Source organism: Pseudorasbora parva, chromosome 6 (genome assembly GCF_024679245.1).
Source record: "Pseudorasbora parva isolate DD20220531a chromosome 6, ASM2467924v1, whole genome shotgun sequence".
NCBI lineage: Eukaryota > Metazoa > Chordata > Actinopteri > Cypriniformes > Gobionidae > Pseudorasbora > Pseudorasbora parva.
The window spans coordinates 1,334,688-1,354,815 of record NC_090177.1 but is presented as its reverse complement, the minus strand read 5'-3'; the positions used below and the strand labels follow the sequence as shown (position 1 = coordinate 1,354,815).

At 37.6% G+C, this 20,128-nt stretch overlaps 1 protein-coding gene across 1 annotated transcript in view; it reads left to right on the top strand.

Moving 5' to 3' along the window:
- Positions 1-894: 894 nt before the first annotated feature.
- tec (tec protein tyrosine kinase) overlaps positions 895-20,128 on the top strand; it is a 68,941-nt gene continuing 49,707 nt past the window's right edge. The window contains exon 1 of the mRNA XM_067445374.1: positions 895-1,021. The gene's annotated coding sequence lies outside the window, so the exon portion shown is untranslated. The remainder of the gene's footprint in view (positions 1,022-20,128) is intronic.

Sequence of the window (20,128 nt, the reverse complement as noted above, 5' to 3'; positions counted from 1 at the left end):
ACCAATCAGCTGGTGTGTGGTGAGCGCCGTCCACCAATCGGCTGCCGTCGCATCATCCAGGTGGATGCTGAACATTGGTGGTGGTTGAGGAGATTCCCCCTTCAATGTAAAGCGCTTTGAGTGTCTAGAAAAGCGCTATATAAATCGAACACATTATTATTCTTACATTAAGAAACATTTACTAGACAAGTAAAAATCATTGTCTTGTTTTGGGAACAAATTAATCAAAATTAAAAGAGTTTTTTGCTTAAAATAAGATAAATAATCTGCCAATGGGGTGAGAAAAATAATATTGTTTTTTGTTTGAGTTATTTTTCCTCAAAACAAGACAATTACTTTTGCTCGTCTAGTAAAATTCTTGTTTTGAGATTTTTTTTTAGATATTTTGACTAGAAACAAGACAAAAATACGAAGTAAAAAAAGCATTTTTTTGCAGTGTGGCTGTAGAGTTGCTTTTCTGAGAAACAAGTAGCTGAATTTAGCATGTTTTCTACATATCTGCAAACATATATGTTATTTTTATGCTTTAGTAATAAACACCTTTAAAAGTCTGAAAGATTATAAACAATCACTGACCCGTCCAGCAGGTGGCGAAATGCGCACTACTTGTTTTGACAAGAAAACCCCAAAGAAGAAGAATATGAAGATATTTTTAAGAAACGGAAAACATTGTACAAACATCAATGCGCATCTACATGAATCGTTACCATGTTGTAAGGGAGAAACACACACACACACACACACACACACACACACACACGAACAAGTGACGTTATCCATGTGCAAACTTCAGCAGACAGTTAAAATAAAATTGGCAGGCGAACTATTTACACCACGGTATCCAAAACCTACAAAACAGGGAAGAGTGAGCCTTCATAAGTGTAACATGAACATGAATAATAATAATAGACGCGCGCGAGTCTGAACTTCCTTGATTATGTTTCCTGATCACTGACCGTACACACACACACACACACACACATTCTCACACGCGTATCTTTACGCGGAAACCTACCCGGAGGTAAGAAATGATTTAATGTTAATTGGCTTATTGGGCATATCTCGAGTCAGTGTGTCATATAAACCATCGGCTCGATTACTGATATTTGCTGGAGTTTGAAGGCGAAAATGAAAGTGTGTGTAAAACGAGATATACTGCGGTCATTTTAGTTTCTGCTAAACAAACAAACAAACAAACAAACAAACAAACAAACAGCAGCTCGCGTGATTAAAGTTCATCCATATTAAATCTCAAAGTTTGTCAGCTGATTCATAAAGTCTGATATATTGATTTAGGGCTGGTTTTGAGCGAAGTTAGTGTTTTGTAAACAAATTAAAATATACTAAAATCTGAAATAAGTTTAGGCCTAAAATGTCCTTACGAAAGGAAAATATATTTACCACTTGAAACGTAATATATTGTAACTACATGGAATAATATATTGATGGTATTATAGTATTTATGTAATATATTGCAAAATATACAAATTATTGTCGCTTTCAATATAATGCAATATATTGGAAAATATAAATATTAAATCCCATATATATGAGTATATTGCCTAATGTATTGCATGACATTTTCCAATATACTGCAATATATTTTTGTTTCATAGGGGTGTAACTCCCAGTCGGTTTTATAGTTTAAATCAGGACATTCTTGAACCAAAGTTGGGTTTTTTAATTTCCCTAATTTTAACCACAGCTGTGTGTGTGTGTTGCACAGTAACTCATTATCAAGATCGCACAACGTTCATGTTAAGTCTCAGTAAAGCATGAGGATTTTAGTTTAATGGCTGAGAAAGTGCCATTTATCTTCTTTTCGCATTCACTCTGATTATCCTGCATGTAAAGATATGATCTTCTGCAGGGTTAAATCTGCAGGAAACCCTACTTGACTCATGTACTTTGAGAAATAAATCGATTTAATATGAAAAAAATGCTCTTCTTACTGAGTCATTTTGTCTTGTTTCCAGTCTAAATATCTAACAAATCTTAAATCAAGATGCATTTACTAGATCAGTAAAACGACATGAGATATTTGTTCTTGTGTTGTTGAAAATCAAATCATAATGAAGTGAGTTTTTGCTTAAAACAGGCAAAATGATCTGCCAATGGGGTGAGAAAAATAATCTTATTTCTGATTGGGACGGAAACAAGAAACAAGATTTCAATCAGAAATAATATTATTTTTCTCACCCCATTGGCAGATCATTTTGCCTGTTTTAAGCAAAAACTCACTTCATTATGATTTGATTTGATGTGACTTGTGTAACTTTAGTTAGTGTGTGATGTCGCTGTGATGTGACTTGTGTAACTTTAGTTAGTGTGTGATGTCGCTGTGATGGGACTTGTGTAACTTTAGTTAGTGTGTGATGTCGCTGTGATGTGACTTGTGTAACTTTAGTTAGTGTGTGATGTCGCTGTGATGTGACTTGTGTAACTTTAGTTAGTGTGTGATGTCGCTGTGATGTGACTTGTGTAACTTTAGTTAGTGTGTGATGTCGCTGTGATGTGACTTGTGTAACTTTAGTTAGTGTGTGATGTCTCTGTGATGTGACTTGTGTAACTTTAGTTAGTGTGTGATGTCGCTGTGATGTGACTTGTGTAACTTTAGTTAGTGTGTGATGTCGCTGTGATGTGACTTGTGTAACTTTAGTTAGTGTGTGATGTCGCTGTGATGTGACTTGTGTAACTTTAGTTAGTGTGTGATGTCTCTGTGATGTGACTTGTGTAACTTTAGTTAGTGTGTGATGTCTCTGTGATGTGACTTGTGTAACTTTAGTTAGTGTGTGATGTCGCTGTGATGTGACTTGTGTAACTTTAGTTAGTGTGTGATGTCGCTGTGATGTGACTTGTGTAACTGTAGTTAGTGTGTGATGTCGCTGTGATGTGACTTGTGTAACTTTAGTTAGTGTGTAATGTCGCTGTGATGTGACTTGTGTAACTTTAGTTAGTGTGTGATGTCGCTGTGATGTGACTTGTGTAACTTTAGTTAGTGTGTGATGTCGCTGTGATGTGACTTGTGTAACTTTAGTTAGTGTGTGATGTCGCTGTGATGTGACTTGTGTAACTTTAGTTAGTGTGTGATGTCGCTGTGATGTGACTTGTGTAACTTTAGTTAGTGTGTGATGTCGCTGTGATGGGACTTGTGTAACTTTAGTTAGTGTGTGATGTCGCTGTGATGTGACTTGTGTAACTTTAGTTAGTGTGTGATGTCGCTGTGATGTGACTTGTGTAACTTTAGTTAGTGTGTGATGTCGCTGTGATGTGACTTGTGTAACTTTAGTTAGTGTGTGATGTCGCTGTGATTTGACTTGTGTAACTTTAGTTAGTGTGTAATGCCGCTGTGATGTGACTTGTGTAACTTTAGTTAGTGTGTGATGTCGCTGTGATGTGACTTGTGTAACCAGAGCCGGCCCTAGACCTTTGGGGGCCCTAAGCAAAATTTGGTTGGAGGCCCTTGACCGTTTTAAGTAAGGCCTAAAGAAAAGCAATGACTACCTTATAACTATACTGTACATATATCTACTATGTTACTTTAAAATTTTGTAGTCTATTAAATTATGTTTTAATTATTCTATGTAGCCTACTGTATGATAATTATATTTTTTTTACGCTGCTGGTCCTGAGTACGTATTTCGTTCTTATGTGGTAACATGTACAGAACGTCAATAAAAGACCTTGAGTTCTTGAGTTGAGTTCCATGTTTGATGTCTAACAGGAAAATTATGATACCACTGAGCTGAATGGCAGTGCAGTGCAATGAACACACACGGATGAACTTGCTGAATAAAAAGACTGATAAAGTGATTTTCACTGACCATCAAAGAAACATTTTTAATTGACACCAGAGTTTAAAAGGCAAAAACAGCACACGATAACAAATTTTGCTGGACAATATATTGGTCAAGAAATTATTGCGATAAATGATAAGATTTTTCGTTCTAAACCCATTTTCATCTAAAATAATGATAATGGCATAATAATGCAGGTACACCTTTTTTAAAGATTAATAAACTTTTATCTCTAAAGACTCTGATACGGAAAACATTTTAAATATCCACAATAAATTAACAAAACAACCAAAAAACAAGAAAAGCAATGGACTCTCAGTCTGTTAACAAAAAATACACTTGAATAAATACCAAAAGCAATAAATAAAATGGATGAAAACTGCTTTAGGTACACATTAGGGGTGGCACGCGGTTCACAAAAGCCACGGTTCGGTTCGTATCACGGCTTTAGGGTCACGGTTTTTAAGTTCTGTACGGTTGTTGTTGTTGTTGTTTTTGCTTTTACTTGTTAACACTCCAGAAATTTACTTCAGCATAATATGATATATAGCTTACTTATCCACAATTCAGGATACAGTATTAACACAATTGTTATATCATGTAATCATGCACAAACTGAACTTGACTATCTCTGAGGAAAGCTAGGTGAGATTTTGATACAGCAAGAGAAAGACATTGATGACATGCTTTCATTTATTTGGCAAAAAAAAAAGGAGAATGTGTATTGCTATCTCTACAGGAACTTATGTGCCGTTTTTAGACACAAATATTGAACTGAAGAATTAACTTGCATTTATCAAACGGCCAACTTCAGTGTAGCTTTAAGCCTTGTCTATACTTGACGCGTCCGCACGAGCGCGGCAAAAATTGCTTCAACGAGGAGTGCGCGAGACCCAATTTCGCTTGGCGGTGTGCACGTCAAATTTTGTAACTTTGCGTGCGGCTCCGCAACCGAAGAAGCTCGAGGCGAATCTGGCCGAGCATGACGTCTCGTCACGTCTGCACCCAGTCTGCACTTCGAGTATAATAAACACCTCCCCAAACAGATGAGGCGAGGTGCGTGCGCTCTCTAGGGGGCCCTCTGCAGGCCACGGGGCCCTTTGCAATTGCAAGGGTCGCTTAGTGGCTGGGCCGGCTCTGTGTGTAACTTTAGTTAGTGTGTGATGTCGCTGTGATGTGACTTGTGTAACTTTAGTTAGTGTGTGATGTCGCTGTGATGGGACTTGTGTAACTTTAGTTAGTGTGTGATGTCGCTGTGATGTGACTTGTGTAACTTTAGTTAGTGTGTGATGTTGCTGTGATGTGACTTGTGTAACTTTAGTTAGTGTGTGATGCCGCTGTGATGTGACTTGTGTAACTTTAGTTAGTGTGTGATGTCGCTGTGATGTGACTTGTGTAACTTTAGTTAGTGTGTGATGTCGCTGTGATGTGACTTGTGTAACTTTAGTTAGTGTGTGATGCCGCTGTGATGTGACTTGTGTAACTTTAGTTAGTGTGTAATGTCGCTGTGATGTGACTTGTGTAACTTTAGTTAGTGTGTGACGTCGCTGTGATGTGACTTGTGTAACTTTAGTTAGTGTGTGATGTCGCTGTGATGTGACTTGTGTAACTTTAGTTAGTGTGTGATGTCGCTGTGATGTGACTGGTGTAACTTTAGTTAGTGTGTGATGCCGCTGTGATGTGACTTGTGTAACTTTAGTTAGTGTGTGATGTCGCTGTGATGTGACTTGTGTAACTTTAGTTAGTGTGTGATGTCGCTGTGATTTGACTTGTGTAACTTTAGTTAGTGTGTGATGTCGCTGTGATGTGACTTGTGTAACTTTAGTTAGTGTGTGATGTCGCTGTGATGTGACTTGTGTAACTTTAGTTAGTGTGTGATGTCGCTGTGATGTGACTTGTGTAACTTTAGTTAGTGTGTGATGTCGCTGTGATGGGACTTGTGTAACTTTAGTTAGTGTGTGATGACGCTGTGATGTGACTTGTGTAACTTTAGTTAGTGTGTGATGTCGCTGTGATGTGACTTGTGTAACTTTAGTTAGTGTGTGATGTCGCTGTGATGTGACTTGTGTAACTTTAGTTAGTGTGTGATGTCGCTGTGATGTGACTTGTGTAACTTTAGTTAGTGTGTGATGTCGCTGTGATGTGACTTGTGTAACTTTAGTTAGTGTGTGATGTCGCTGTGATTTGACTTGTGTAACTTTAGTTAGTGTGTGATGTCGCTGTGATGTGACTTGTGTAACTTTAGTTAGTGTGTGATGTCGCTGTGATGGGACTTGTGTAACTTTAGTTAGTGTGTGATGTCGCTGTGATGGGACTTGTGTAACTTTAGTTAGTGTGTGATGTCGCTGTGATGGGACTTGTGTAACTTTAGTTAGTGTGTGATGTCGCTGTGATGTGACTTGTGTAACTTTAGTTAGTGTGTGATGTCGCTGTGATGGGACTTGTGTAACTTTAGTTAGTGTGTGATGTCGCTGTGATTTGACTTGTTTAACTTTAGTTAGTGTGTGATGTCGCTGTGATGTGACTTGTGTAACTTTAGTTAGTGTGTGATGTCGCTGTGATGGGACTTGTGTAACTTTAGTTAGTGTGTGATGTCGCTGTGATGGGACTTGTGTAACTTTAGTTAGTGTGTGATGTCGCTGTGATGGGACTTGTGTAACTTTAGTTAGTGTGTGATGTCGCTGTGATGTGACTTGTGTAACTTTAGTTAGTGTGTGATGTCGCTGTGATGTGACTTGTGTAACTTTAGTTAGTGTGTGATGTCGCTGTGATGGGACTTGTGTAACTTTAGTTAGTGTGTGATGTCGCTGTGATGTGACTTGTGTGACTTTAGTTAGTGTGTGATGTCGCTGTGATGTGACTTGTGTAACTTTAGTTAGTGTGTGATGTCGCTGTGATGGGACTTGTGTAACTTTAGTTAGTGTGTGATGTCGCTGTGATGTGACTTGTGTAACTTTAGTTAGCGTGTGATGCCGCTGTGATGTGACTTGTGTAACTTTAGTTAGTGTGTAATGCCGCTGTGATGTGACTTGTGTAACTTTAGTTAGTGTGTGATGTCGCTGTGATGTGACTTGTGTAACTTTAGTTAGTGTGTGATGTCGCTGTGATGTGACTTGTGTAACTTTAGTTAGTGTGTGATGTCGCTGTGATGTGACTTGTGTAACTTTAGTTAGTGTGTGATGTCGCTGTGATGTGACTTGTGTAACTTTAGTTAGTGTGTGATGTCGCTGTGATGTGACTTGTGTAACTTTAGTTAGTGTGTGATGTCGCTGTGATGTGACTTGTGTAACTTTAGTTAGTGTGTGATGTCGCTGTGATTTGACTTGTGTAACTTTAGTTAGTGTGTGATGTCGCTGTGATGTGACTTGTGTAACTTTAGTTAGTGTGTGATGTCGCTGTGATGTGACTTGTGTAACTTTAGTTAGTGTGTGATGTCGCTGTGATGTGACTTGTGTAACTTTAGTTAGTGTGTGATGTCGCTGTGATGTGACTTGTGTAACTTTAGTTAGTGTGTGATGTCGCTGTGATGTGACTTGTGTAACTTTAGTTAGTGTGTGATGTCGCTGTGATGTGACTTGTGTAACTTTAGTTAGTGTGTGATGTCGCTGTGATGTGACTTGTGTAACTTTAGTTAGTGTGTGATGTCGCTGTGATGTGACTTGTGTAACTTTAGTTAGTGTGTGATGTCGCTGTGATGTGACTTGTGTAACTTTAGTTAGTGTGTGATGTCGCTGTGATGTGACTTGTGTAACTTTAGTTAGTGTGTGATGTCGCTGTGATGTGACTTGTGTAACTTTAGTTAGTGTGTGATGTCGCTGTGATGGGACTTGTGTAACTTTAGTTAGTGTGTGATGTCGCTGTGATTTGACTTGTTTAACTTTAGTTAGTGTGTGATGTCGCTGTGATGTGACTTGTGTAACTTTAGTTAGTGTGTGATGTCGCTGTGATGGGACTTGTGTAACTTTAGTTAGTGTGTGATGTCGCTGTGATGGGACTTGTGTAACTTTAGTTAGTGTGTGATGTCGCTGTGATGGGACTTGTGTAACTTTAGTTAGTGTGTGATGTCGCTGTGATGGGACTTGTGTAACTTTAGTTAGTGTGTGATGTCGCTGTGATGTGACTTGTGTAACTTTAGTTAGTGTGTGATGTCGCTGTGATGGGACTTGTGTAACTTTAGTTAGTGTGTGATGTCGCTGTGATGTGACTTGTGTAACTTTAGTTAGTGTGTGATGTCGCTGTGATGTGACTTGTGTAACTTTAGTTAGTGTGTGATGTCGCTGTGATGTGACTTGTGTAACTTTAGTTAGTGTGTGATGTCGCTGTGATGTGACTTGTGTAACTTTAGTTAGCGTGTGATGCCGCTGTGATGTGACTTGTGTAACTTTAGTTAGTGTGTAATGCCGCTGTGATGTGACTTGTGTAACTTTAGTTAGTGTGTGATGCCGCTGTGATGTGACTTGTGTAACTTTAGTTAGTGTGTGATGTCGCTGTGATGTGACTTGTGTAACTTTAGTTAGTGTGTGATGTCGCTGTGATGTGACTTGTGTAACTTTAGTTAGTGTGTGATGTCGCTGTGATGTGACTTGTGTAACTTTAGTTAGTGTGTGATGTCGCTGTGATGTGACTTGTGTAACTTTAGTTAGTGTGTGATGTCGCTGTGATGTGACTTGTGTAACTTTAGTTAGTGTGTAATGTCGCTGTGATGTGACTTGTGTAACTTTAGTTAGTGTGTGATGTCGCTGTGATGGGACTTGTGTAACTTTAGTTAGCGTGTGATGCCGCTGTGATGTGACTTGTGTAACTTTAGTTAGTGTGTGATGCCGCTGTGATGTGACTTGTGTAACTTTAGTTAGTGTGTGATGCCGCTGTGATGTGACTTGTGTAACTTTAGTTAGTGTGTGATGTCGCTGTGATGTGACTTGTGTAACTTTAGTTAGTGTGTGATGTCGCTGTGATGTGACTTGTGTAACTTTAGTTAGTGTGTGATGTCGCTGTGATGTGACTTGTGTAACTTTAGTTAGTGTGTGATGTCGCTGTGATGTGACTTGTGTAACTTTAGTTAGTGTGTGATGTCGCTGTGATGTGACTTGTGTAACTTTAGTTAGTGTGTGATGCCGCTGTGATGTGACTTGTGTAACTTTAGTTAGTGTGTGATGTCGCTGTGATTTGACTTGTGTAACTTTAGTTAGTGTGTGATGTTGCTGTGATGTGACTTGTGTAACTTTAGTTAGTGTGTGATGTCGCTGTGATGTGACTTGTGTAACTTTAGTTAGTGTGTGATGTCGCTGTGATGTGACTTGTGTAACTTTAGTTAGTGTGTGATGTCGCTGTGATGTGACTTGTGTAACTTTAGTTAGTGTGTGATGTCGCTGTGATGTGACTTGTGTAACTTTAGTTAGTGTGTGATGTCGCTGTGATGGGACTTGTGTAACTTTAGTTAGTGTGTGATGTCGCTGTGATGTGACTTGTGTAACTTTAGTTAGTGTGTGATGTCGCTGTGATGTGACTTGTGTAACTTTAGTTAGTGTGTGATGTCGCTGTGATGTGACTTGTGTAACTTTAGTTAGTGTGTGATGTCGCTGTGATGTGACTTGTGTAACTTTAGTTAGTGTGTGATGTCGCTGTGATGTGACTTGTGTAACTTTAGTTAGTGTGTGATGTCGCTGTGATGTGACTTGTGTAACTTTAGTTAGTGTGTGATGTCGCTGTGATGTGACTTGTGTAACTTTAGTTAGTGTGTGATGTCGCTGTGATGTGACTTGTGTAACTTTAGTTAGTGTGTGATGTCGCTGTGATTTGACTTGTGTAACTTTAGTTAGTGTGTGATGTCGCTGTGATGGGACTTGTGTAACTTTAGTTAGTGTGTGATGTCGCTGTGATGTGACTTGTGTAACTTTAGTTAGTGTGTGATGTCGCTGTGATGTGACTTGTGTAACTTTAGTTAGTGTGTGATGTCGCTGTGATGTGACTTGTGTAACTTTAGTTAGTGTGTGATGTCGCTGTGATGTGACTTGTGTAACTTTAGTTAGTGTGTGATGTCTCTGTGATGTGACTTGTGTAACTGTAGTTAGTGTGTGAGGTCGCTGTGATGTGACTTGTGTAACTTTAGTTAGTGTGTGATGCCGCTGTGATGTGACTTGTGTAACTTTAGTTAGTGTGTGATGTCGCTGTGATGTGACTTGTGTAACTTTAGTTAGTGTGTGATGTCGCTGTGATGTGACTTGTGTAACTTTAGTTAGTGTGTGATGTCGCTGTGATGTGACTTGTGTAACTTTAGTTAGTGTGTGATGTCGCTGTGATTTGACTTGTGTAACTTTAGTTAGTGTGTGATGTCGCTGTGATGGGACTTGTGTAACTTTAGTTAGTGTGTGATGTCGCTGTGATGTGACTTGTGTAACTTTAGTTAGTGTGTGATGTCGCTGTGATGTGACTTGTGTAACTTTAGTTAGTGTGTGATGTCGCTGTGATGTGACTTGTGTAACTTTAGTTAGTGTGTGATGTCGCTGTGATGTGACTTGTGTAACTTTAGTTAGTGTGTGATGTCTCTGTGATGTGACTTGTGTAACTGTAGTTAGTGTGTGAGGTCGCTGTGATGTGACTTGTGTAACTTTAGTTAGTGTGTGATGTCGCTGTGATTTGACTTGTGTAACTTTAGTTAGTGTGTGATGTCGCTGTGATGGGACTTGTGTAACTTTAGTTAGTGTGTGATGTCGCTGTGATGTGACTTGTGTAACTTTAGTTAGTGTGTGATGTCGCTGTGATGTGACTTGTGTAACTTTAGTTAGTGTGTGATGTCGCTGTGATGTGACTTGTGTAACTTTAGTTAGTGTGTGATGTCGCTGTGATGTGACTTGTGTAACTTTAGTTAGTGTGTGATGTCTCTGTGATGTGACTTGTGTAACTGTAGTTAGTGTGTGAGGTCGCTGTGATGTGACTTGTGTAACTTTAGTTAGTGTGTGATGCCGCTGTGATGTGACTTGTGTAACTTTAGTTAGTGTGTGATGTCTCTGTGATGTGACTTGTGTAACTGTAGTTAGTGTGTGAGGTCGCTGTGATGTGACTTGTGTAACTTTAGTTAGTGTGTGATGTCTCTGTGATGTGACTTGTGTAACTGTAGTTAGTGTGTGAGGTCGCTGTGATGTGACTTGTGTAACTTTAGTTAGTGTGTGATGTCTCTGTGATGTGACTTGTGTAACTGTAGTTAGTGTGTGAGGTCGCTGTGATGTGACTTGTGTAACTTTAGTTAGTGTGTGATGCCGCTGTGATGTGACTTGTGTAACTTTAGTTAGTGTGTAATGTCGCTGCTTGAGCATAAACAGTATCTGCAAAGTTACAGCGCTGAAAGTTCACTGCAAACGGAGATATTGTCTTTTAAAGTTACGGCAGTTTATTGCCTACAAAAATGGCCGGTTTGGACTACAACGAGCTTCTTCCTGGGTTAGTGACATCATAAACCCTCGCTAGTCTCCGCAGATGTGACTTCTGCCCGTAAGGGGCGTGGCCTTAACCTGTGCTTCAGCCAATAAAAATACAGGAAACTACATTTGGCCATCTGACCAATCTAAGACCATTGCGTTTTTCAGAGGCAGGGGCTTCAGAGAAGCAGGAAGCAAACGAGCCGTTCAAAGCACAGACAGCGGTGCGGAATAAAGGGAGGATAGAAGAAAAATACAGCGTTAAAAAAAAAAAAAAGTATTAAGACATGTTATACTGTGCCCCATAAACACAACCAAGCCTAGAATTAAACCCAGAACCGCCGCTTTAAGAGATGTGGAGGTTTTCCTAAACGCTGCACTGAAAACCCTGATAAGTTGATTGAACTCAATTGATTTGAGTAAACTCGTTCCCTCAATTCAGTTGAGTAATGGAGTCTCCCAAAACTTGTATTTTTAAGTTCACTTAACTTGGTGCTCTCGTTCACTGTACTTAAATTGTTAAGTTCACCAAACTGGGTACACCAGAAGTTCAGTACACCAGTGGTTCTCAACCTTTTTTCAGTGATGTACCCCCTGTGAAATATTTTTTCAGCCAAGTACCCTCTAACCAGCGCAAAGTATTTTTGGTAAAACATTTATTAAAAGACTTAAAACAGAGCGCTGCCATCTGTGTCTGGTTTATTAAAGGGGTACTTCAGCGCTGGGAAGATGAATCTGTATTTAAACTGGGTCATCAATGCAGTAGAAATGTGAAATTATTTTTGAATTTGGTGTCTTCTAGACTGAGAAAAGACAGACAATGTATATTTGTCTCATGGGGATGAAAGACTACAATTCCCAGAATGCTTCGCTGCCCTGTGAGGCCACTCCCCAACGTCACCAACTTGATTACAGTGACTGAGTAAGAGAAGACACTACAATTAAAAACTGAACGTGTGTTCAATATAATGAGTGAGTCGCCGCGCGAGTCTCACAGCACTGAGCACTAACTGCAGGAGTGAGATAAATGAGCTGATGAGCTCTCGTGATGAGAGCTGAGGTAATCGCGACTACACTCGCGGCATACATTCACAACGCCAGTTCAGTCTGGAGCGCTTCAGTTCATGCCTTTACTAGCTTAACTTTCATAGAAATTAATTTGAGAAGTTAAAAGACTTACATTGCTCACCATAGCTCCGTTTAAATGAGTGCCTGTAGCTGAGCTGAGCTGCGAGTGTGATCTCCATCCTCATGCGCGGGTTCAAAACATGCGGAAACGGCTCCCTCTGCTGGCTGGAGTCTTTAGCCTTTGGGCAAACATTCCTCCTATGATGCAAAAATCGTCAATTTGCATCATAGGAGGAATTTTTCCAGAAATAAAATGCATAAATCTCTTGTCTCAGGGAGATATGAGGGGGAAAAGCACAATCATTTGAATATACTCCAGGGTTTCTACTGATACAAAGCCATATGCTAATCGCTGAAGTAACCCTTTAAACTTTGGAACAGATAAACACATACAAAATTTCAACATTTGAAAAAATTAAACTATTTCAAACATTTTAGATGATAATAATACATGACTAAATTTATTGGAAATATTTATCATCACTAAATTTAGTGATTCAAACTAATGTAGTGAACACAGTGACCATAATTCTGAAATGGAAACTGGGGACATTTCCTATTTCAGTGGTCAAAACTAAAATCTCATTTGTTGTTGTATTTTAGTTAAAAAATGGGGACAATAATTTTAATATTTTTGTTGTTGTGGAGTCCCTATATTATTATTATTAACATTAATAGTCATTATGATTTAGTTTGATTATTAGGATTTTTGGTCTGGATTTAATAAAATAAAACAAAACATTTAAAACAAACAAACAATGAAAACAGTTAAGCTATGAACCATTGTAAATAAGCAGTTTAAAACAATATTGTACAACCCCAAATCAGAAAAAGTTGGGACAGTATGGAATGTGCAAATAAAATAAAAAAGAAGTGATTTCTAAAATGACTTTGACTTGTATTTCATTGCAGACAATATGAACACAAAATATTTCATGTTTTGTCTGGTCAACTTCATGTCATTTGTAAATATGCATCCTTTCCTGTCATTCAGACCTGCAACACATTTCAAAAAAAGTTGGGACAGTAAAGCATTTACCACTTTGTAATGTTGCCATTCCTTTTCACAACACTTAAAAGACGTTTAGGGACTGAAGACACCAAGTGATGAAGTGTTTCAGGTGTAATTTTGTCCCTTTCTTCCTGCAAACAAGTCTTAAGGTGGGCAACAGTACGGGGTCTTCGTTGTCGCATTTTGCGCTTCAAAATGTGCCACACATTCTCTATTGGAGACCGGTCGGGACTGCAGGCAGGCCAGTCAAGTACCCGTACCCTCTTCCTCCGCAGCCAGGACTTTGTTCCTTTTGGCACAGTACAGTTTTAATTGGCATTTGTGGATGTAACTACGTATTGTGGTACTTGACAAAGGTTTGTCAAAGTAGTCCTGAGCCCATGTGGTGATATCGCTTCTAGATGAATGCCGATTCTTGATGCAGTGCCGCCTGAGGAATCGGAGATCACGGTTGTTCAGCTTAGGCTTGCGGCCTTGTCCTTTACGCACTGAAATTCCTCCAGATTCCTTGAATCTTGTAATTATGTTATGCACTGTTGAATGTGAAATATCCAAATCTCTTCCTATCTTTCTTTGAGGAACATTGTTTTTAAACATTTCAATAATTTTCTCACGTATTTGTTGGCAAACTGGCGATCCTCGGTATTTAAGTTTATACTATATAAATTACTGTTTTTACTTCAAAAGTTTAATGTTTATGCTTGAAAATAATTCTTAGTATCCTTAATTGGTCATGATATTTTGCATTTTAGGCTTATTTTAGGTAGAAAGTATATGTATTCTGCACATGTAGGTTACTGTATTTAATTTATATGTTAGAGGTATGGTAATCACTGCGTTGTGACTAAGGAAATTTTCAGGCAGATCAATCCGTACCTTTTTGAGGCTCTCTTATAAAGTACATACAAACAATATTACTTTATATTAAAAGCCAATAGTTAGTATGTTACTACCTTGAAAGCGATAATGAGGTTTCTTTTGATATTTGACGATAATGCCGTTCTGTCTGCTCTCGACGTTCTTCATGAAGTAGTAGCGGCAGGCGACCATGCTGAGTCAGCGTAGCTCACAGCGCCATCTGCTGGTGAAAATAATCACTGAACTCTTGCTCCTGAAACCAGCGGCTGCTGTATGATGTTGTTTGCTTACTTTTTTCCCCCCAAAATATCTGAGGGTTGTTTGGAATGAGCTGCAAAACGGGTACATTTCCGGGGACAGCTCCATTTGGGGACAAAACATTAAAAACCAGGAAACGGGACGTCTGGTCACACAATCGCTGATCCAAGTGATTGACAGCTGATGCCAGGCGGCAAATGACAGGTTGGGTCAAACCATCCTGGTATGGGGGAGATTCTGGGATTTTTTTAGGATTTTTGCATGGATGGTAATTATTTTTTTAAATCTCACGTACCCCCTGGAGTGCCTTCACGTACCCCCATTTGAGAACCACTGCAGTACACCATGCTGGGTACAACCAATCAAAACTTCAGCATGCATTGCAGCATGAATAAATTATACATCTGAATTGTGTGACAAATTTTCTTTGATTCTTACTATTAGCTTTTACTTTTGCTCTTTTGTTCTGATGTTTTTGTAGCTTGTTTTATGTTCAGAGTTGATCTGTTTATCGGATGTATTTTTATTTTTTTGGATTGTCACCATTGTAGAGATTCATACACGGATTCTTGATGTCTGTGCATGTCTAACTAATGCCGTAGATTTAAACATTTTGTGCACAAAAAATAAAATAATAAATTGTTCAATTACCACAAGAGTAAAGAAATTCATGGAAATTTGTATTAATATTTCAGAACTATTAATAACTGCTTTGACAACCAAAGCATTAGATTCCGCATAAGATCAAGGATCCGGCCAACATATGATGATGTTTTCATCGTCAATGATTAAACAACTTCACTTGATGTTATTTTCTCTTGACTTTGTGTTACTTCACAAATGTGTCTCACAAACACAAAGCAGCCAGAGAGACACTAATATTACACAGTCAAGGGTCAAGAGCCGACTAAAGCAAACACTGATCTCCATCATGGTGACTTCCAACGAAACTATTATTTTCACTAAAACAGAAATAAAGTCAGTCTGGTTAGTTATAAGTTAGTTTTCACACTTTTTATTATTATGTTTAGTAACTTACAAATTTTTACTTACTGATTTTAAGATTGCACACAATGAAAAACACACAGTCTCCATCTTAATTTAAATCAGCAACAGAAAAGGACCGCTTTTTGTAAATGTCCTCCAATCAGTGAATTAGTTCTCTTGTTGCCAGGCAGAACTCCTGGCATGGCTAATCACGCCAAAGCAAGACCAGAGTGAGCTTATTTTAATTAGTTATGATTTTGAGTTCATTCAACTTAAAATCTTAAGTTTATGTATTTTGTAGGTTAATAAGTTATACTAACTTATATTTTTGAGTATTTGGACTAAACTAGTAATATTTAGTCAAGATTACTTGATTTGTTTAAGTAAAGACAGCATTAGGGTTTACAGTGGACGACACACAGACGGCTGTTGTGGTAAATGAGAATAATGAATAATGAACATATCAGCACTTTTGATGAATGGCTAAGCATGTTTTTAATTTTCATAATTTCCTCATTCGTGAGATTTAGCTTGTCAACCGAAACAGTTTTGAGGGGAATGCACTGTAAAAAAAACCTGGATATGTTACATGTCTAAAGTAACCTATAGAAAGAATAAACCAAAATGTATTAATTTTGCTTAACAACTTAACTGTAAAGAAAATTGTTTTTTTTTGTTTTTTTTAACCTTTTATCAGTCATCTCCTTTTTGAAAATATACATGAAAATTCACTATCCAAACTTAAATGGTTGCAATTCAAGAACGCTTTGGAATATAGACTTAAGTTTAGCATCATTTTAAAGAAGACAGTCAGCAGAGTATAGCTCAAGTGAAATCACTTCAAAAAAGTAAAGTATAAAAAAGTTATGGAAGTTTAAATTTACTGTAAATCAAATATACTGTACTAGATATTTATTAATAAATATATGTTACAAAATAATTTTTACTAAAAAATTACTATCAAATCAAAGCCATATGTCTAATCAATTTGTGTTCCTAATTTGAAGTTGATATCACAAAAATTAAGTTCCCATGAGATTTATTTTGGCGCTGTACCACAAATAGCCACCGGGTGTCATTGGAATTCCATTGATATTTTTAAAATGCAATTTCCTGTGTCAAATTAATATATTTTTGTCCAAATATCACAAAACAGTTTTCAGATATAGAGCCGTGAGACTCAGACCTTTCCGACGATATGCGTTTTGACAAGATAAGAAAAGGTTTTTATTATAAAGTAGTTAAATAAATATGAAACATGATGACGCCACTTGGGGAGGAGCCTGCTGGAATAATTTAGGGCACCGTTTCCATGGTAACGCAAGGTCCGATCTAAACGGTTTTAACAGGATGAATCTTGAGTTCGTAAGCTTTCTAATGATATATAGTTTGTCAACATTAGATCAGGATATATATAGGACATAATTGTTTTAAACATACAGTGGCAAATGGGCCCACCGGCGGGCCAGTGACAGTTAACAGGTTAACTTAAAAAAGTAAGTAACCTGGTTGCCTTAAAATTTTGAATTTATTGAAATTAAAAATGTGAGTTGATACAATGAAGGAAATTTGTTAAGTAATTAGAAACTGAAAATATTATTGTGTCTGAACCACATAAAACATGTGATAAATCATGAAAATAGCACAATTTGGCTCCGTCATCAGAAATAACACACACAATTACCCAATATGCTTACAAAATCTTTTAATAATATTTTAATAAAGGTCAAATCTCCAAAAATGTTCATTGTATTAACTCAAATTTTTAATTTCAAAGAACTCAAAGTTTTAAGGCAACCAGGTTACTTATTTTCTAAATGTTTTTACAGTGTTGAAATATAATTTGCATGCACAATAAACTACAGTAAAATGTATGTAAATCTCTTTACAGAAAGGTTTGCAGGTTTGAATAAAATGATAACAGTAGTCATAATAAGCATATTTCCAGTAGCGTACGCGCCTCAATCCTCCGCGGTAAACTTCCACAGCTGGTTAAACCACAGCGGCTCGTTCGGTTCGTTGTTAGTCAGACGTGCTACTTCGGCTTTAGCGTAAGGATGGGCGATAACGCTTATTTTGTTTTCGATACGATACCGATACTTTCAAGGCCAGTATCAGCGATACAATACTTCTAAAATGAACATTTTAATTATTAAATTTATTAAATTATTACATTTACTAAGAGTAAAATGGGTACCAGTTAACATACTAAAAGGTATTTTAACATTAAATATGCCTTAATTGCAATTTATTAGATCATATTTTGGTTTTCACATGGTTAAAATGTTTACTTGTAGTGGTAACCATGGAAATCTACAAATACAACGGTCACTTTAGTAAATAAAATTAAATCATGGTTAAATTTCATAAAGGACTGCCAGTGACGGGACGATCCACCCATAAAATGCAACCTTTTTATTCTGACAGTGTATGATTTATATTAACATTATAGAATAGAACATGAATATCAACGTTTAACAGTACATTTGTGATGTTTTGGCTGTGTTTCCAAAAGCATTAATGGTTTCTTTCTTATGATGGTTTTGGAAACGTAGCTCTGTTTTGAATAATATTAATATAGTGTCATCAGCGAATGCTCTCTCTGTGATCGATTGGTTCTGTCTCGCAGCATTTGCGTTCAGAACATCTTGTTTTCTGTTTGAATTAAGATTATTTTTCTCACCCCATTGGCAGATTATTTATCTTATTTTAAGCAAAAACTCTCTTCATTTTGAGTTATTTTTCCCAAAACAAGACAATTACTTTTGCTTGTCTAGTAAATACTTCTTGTTTTAAGAATTTTTAGATGTTTGGACTAGAAACAAGACAAAAATACTAGTTTTTGCAGTGTATTCGTATTTTATGCATTAAATAATATTTTTAAATAAACAAAATTACTGGAAAAAAAACACCTTAGTATCGATATTTTTATTTGCATATTGATATATTTTTCGATGCTCACATCAGTATCGATACTAGGGCTGTGCGATATTGAAGAAAACTGCGATATGCAATATCTTGTTAAATAATGCGATATTCGATATGCGATACAACATTGCAATTAGTGTGTAAAATCTATTTAAATTATATTTAAAAAAAATATTTCTAAACTGATAATTAAATTATTTGTGTTTCACATTCTTACAACTTCTGAAAGTGACCAGCAGTGTTTTAGCAAACATTTGTGTCACAAATCATTCACGTTTCGGTGTGTGTGTGTGTGTGTGTGTGTGTGTGTGTGTGTGTGTGTGTGTGTGTGTGTGTGTGTGTGTGTGTGTGTGTGTGTGTGTCAGACAGCGCAAGCCTGCAAATTAATTGTTTTTCGCTAATGATTGCGTTTAATAACTCTTATTAACATCAAGTAAGTCCCATCAGTATCAGTCATGAGCTCAGTCTATTCTCTGCTAAGTGTCGACCTAAAACAGACACTTTCCACCATGTTGAAGTAGCCAATTAAAATCATTCAGATATTGCGTGCCGTTACGATATGCATATTTTGATATTTTGATAATTTCAATATATTGCACAGCCCTAATCAATACTTCATATCAATACGCCATCAACCCGGAACGATTCAGTTTGATTAGTGAACCGGCTCAAAAGAATAGAGGTCGACCGATTCATCGGATTTGCGATTAATCGGCGCCGATAGCTGATTGGTGGAACAATCGGTTATCGGCAGAAATCAATACCGATAGTTTTTCCGGTTTGCGTCCGTTGCGGGAGCGGCTGAGAAGGCTGCTGTCATTACACAGTAGCCTATGAGAGCTCTGAGAAGGGTCTGCTGGCATTATATAGCACGAGAGCGACCTCTAGAGGACAAATGAAGAACTATCACTGTTTACATTAACACGTGAGGACACGTGAGGACACAGCGCTACACAGAGCGCGCTGACACATCTGATTGCTCAACTATTATTACACAGTGTAAAATGTATATTGCATATCATTCATGTAAGCTAGCTAAATAAGCTAATAAATCCTTGTTAAGGGGACTTGCACTCTGTTACCTGACATTCACTTACATGTTTCTAGGTTATAGCTTAAGAAACATTAATTTGTAATATTTTAATGTTTTAGTTATTTTCTGTAGATTTTTTTCTGTTAGAACTCATTTTAATATATTCATATTTATATATGCAATTTAGAATTGCATATGTAAATATGATTAATTTATTATTATTATTATTTTATTTTAATCAAGTTTTTTTTTAAATCTATCGGTCGATTAAAGGGTTACTTCAGCGATTAGCATATGGCTTTGTATCAGTAGAAACCCTGGAGTATATTCAAATGATCGTGCTTCCCCTTATAGCCCCCTGAGACAAGAGATTTATGCATTTTATTTCTGGAAAAAATCCTCTCGTGACGCAAATTGATGATATTTGCGTCATGAGAGGAATGTTTGCCCAGAGGCTAAAGACTACAGCCAGCAGAGGGAGCCATTTCCTCATGTTCTGACCCCGCACATGAGGGGGGATGGAGATCACACTCACAGCTCAGCTACAGGCACTCATTTAAACGCATGCTGAGCAATGTAAGTGTTTTAACTTCTCAAATTAATTTCTATGAAAGTTAAGCTTCCAAAGGCATGAACTGAACTCGCGTTGTGAATGTATGCCGCGAATGTGGTCGCGATTACCTCAGCTCTCATCACGAGAGCTCATCAGCTC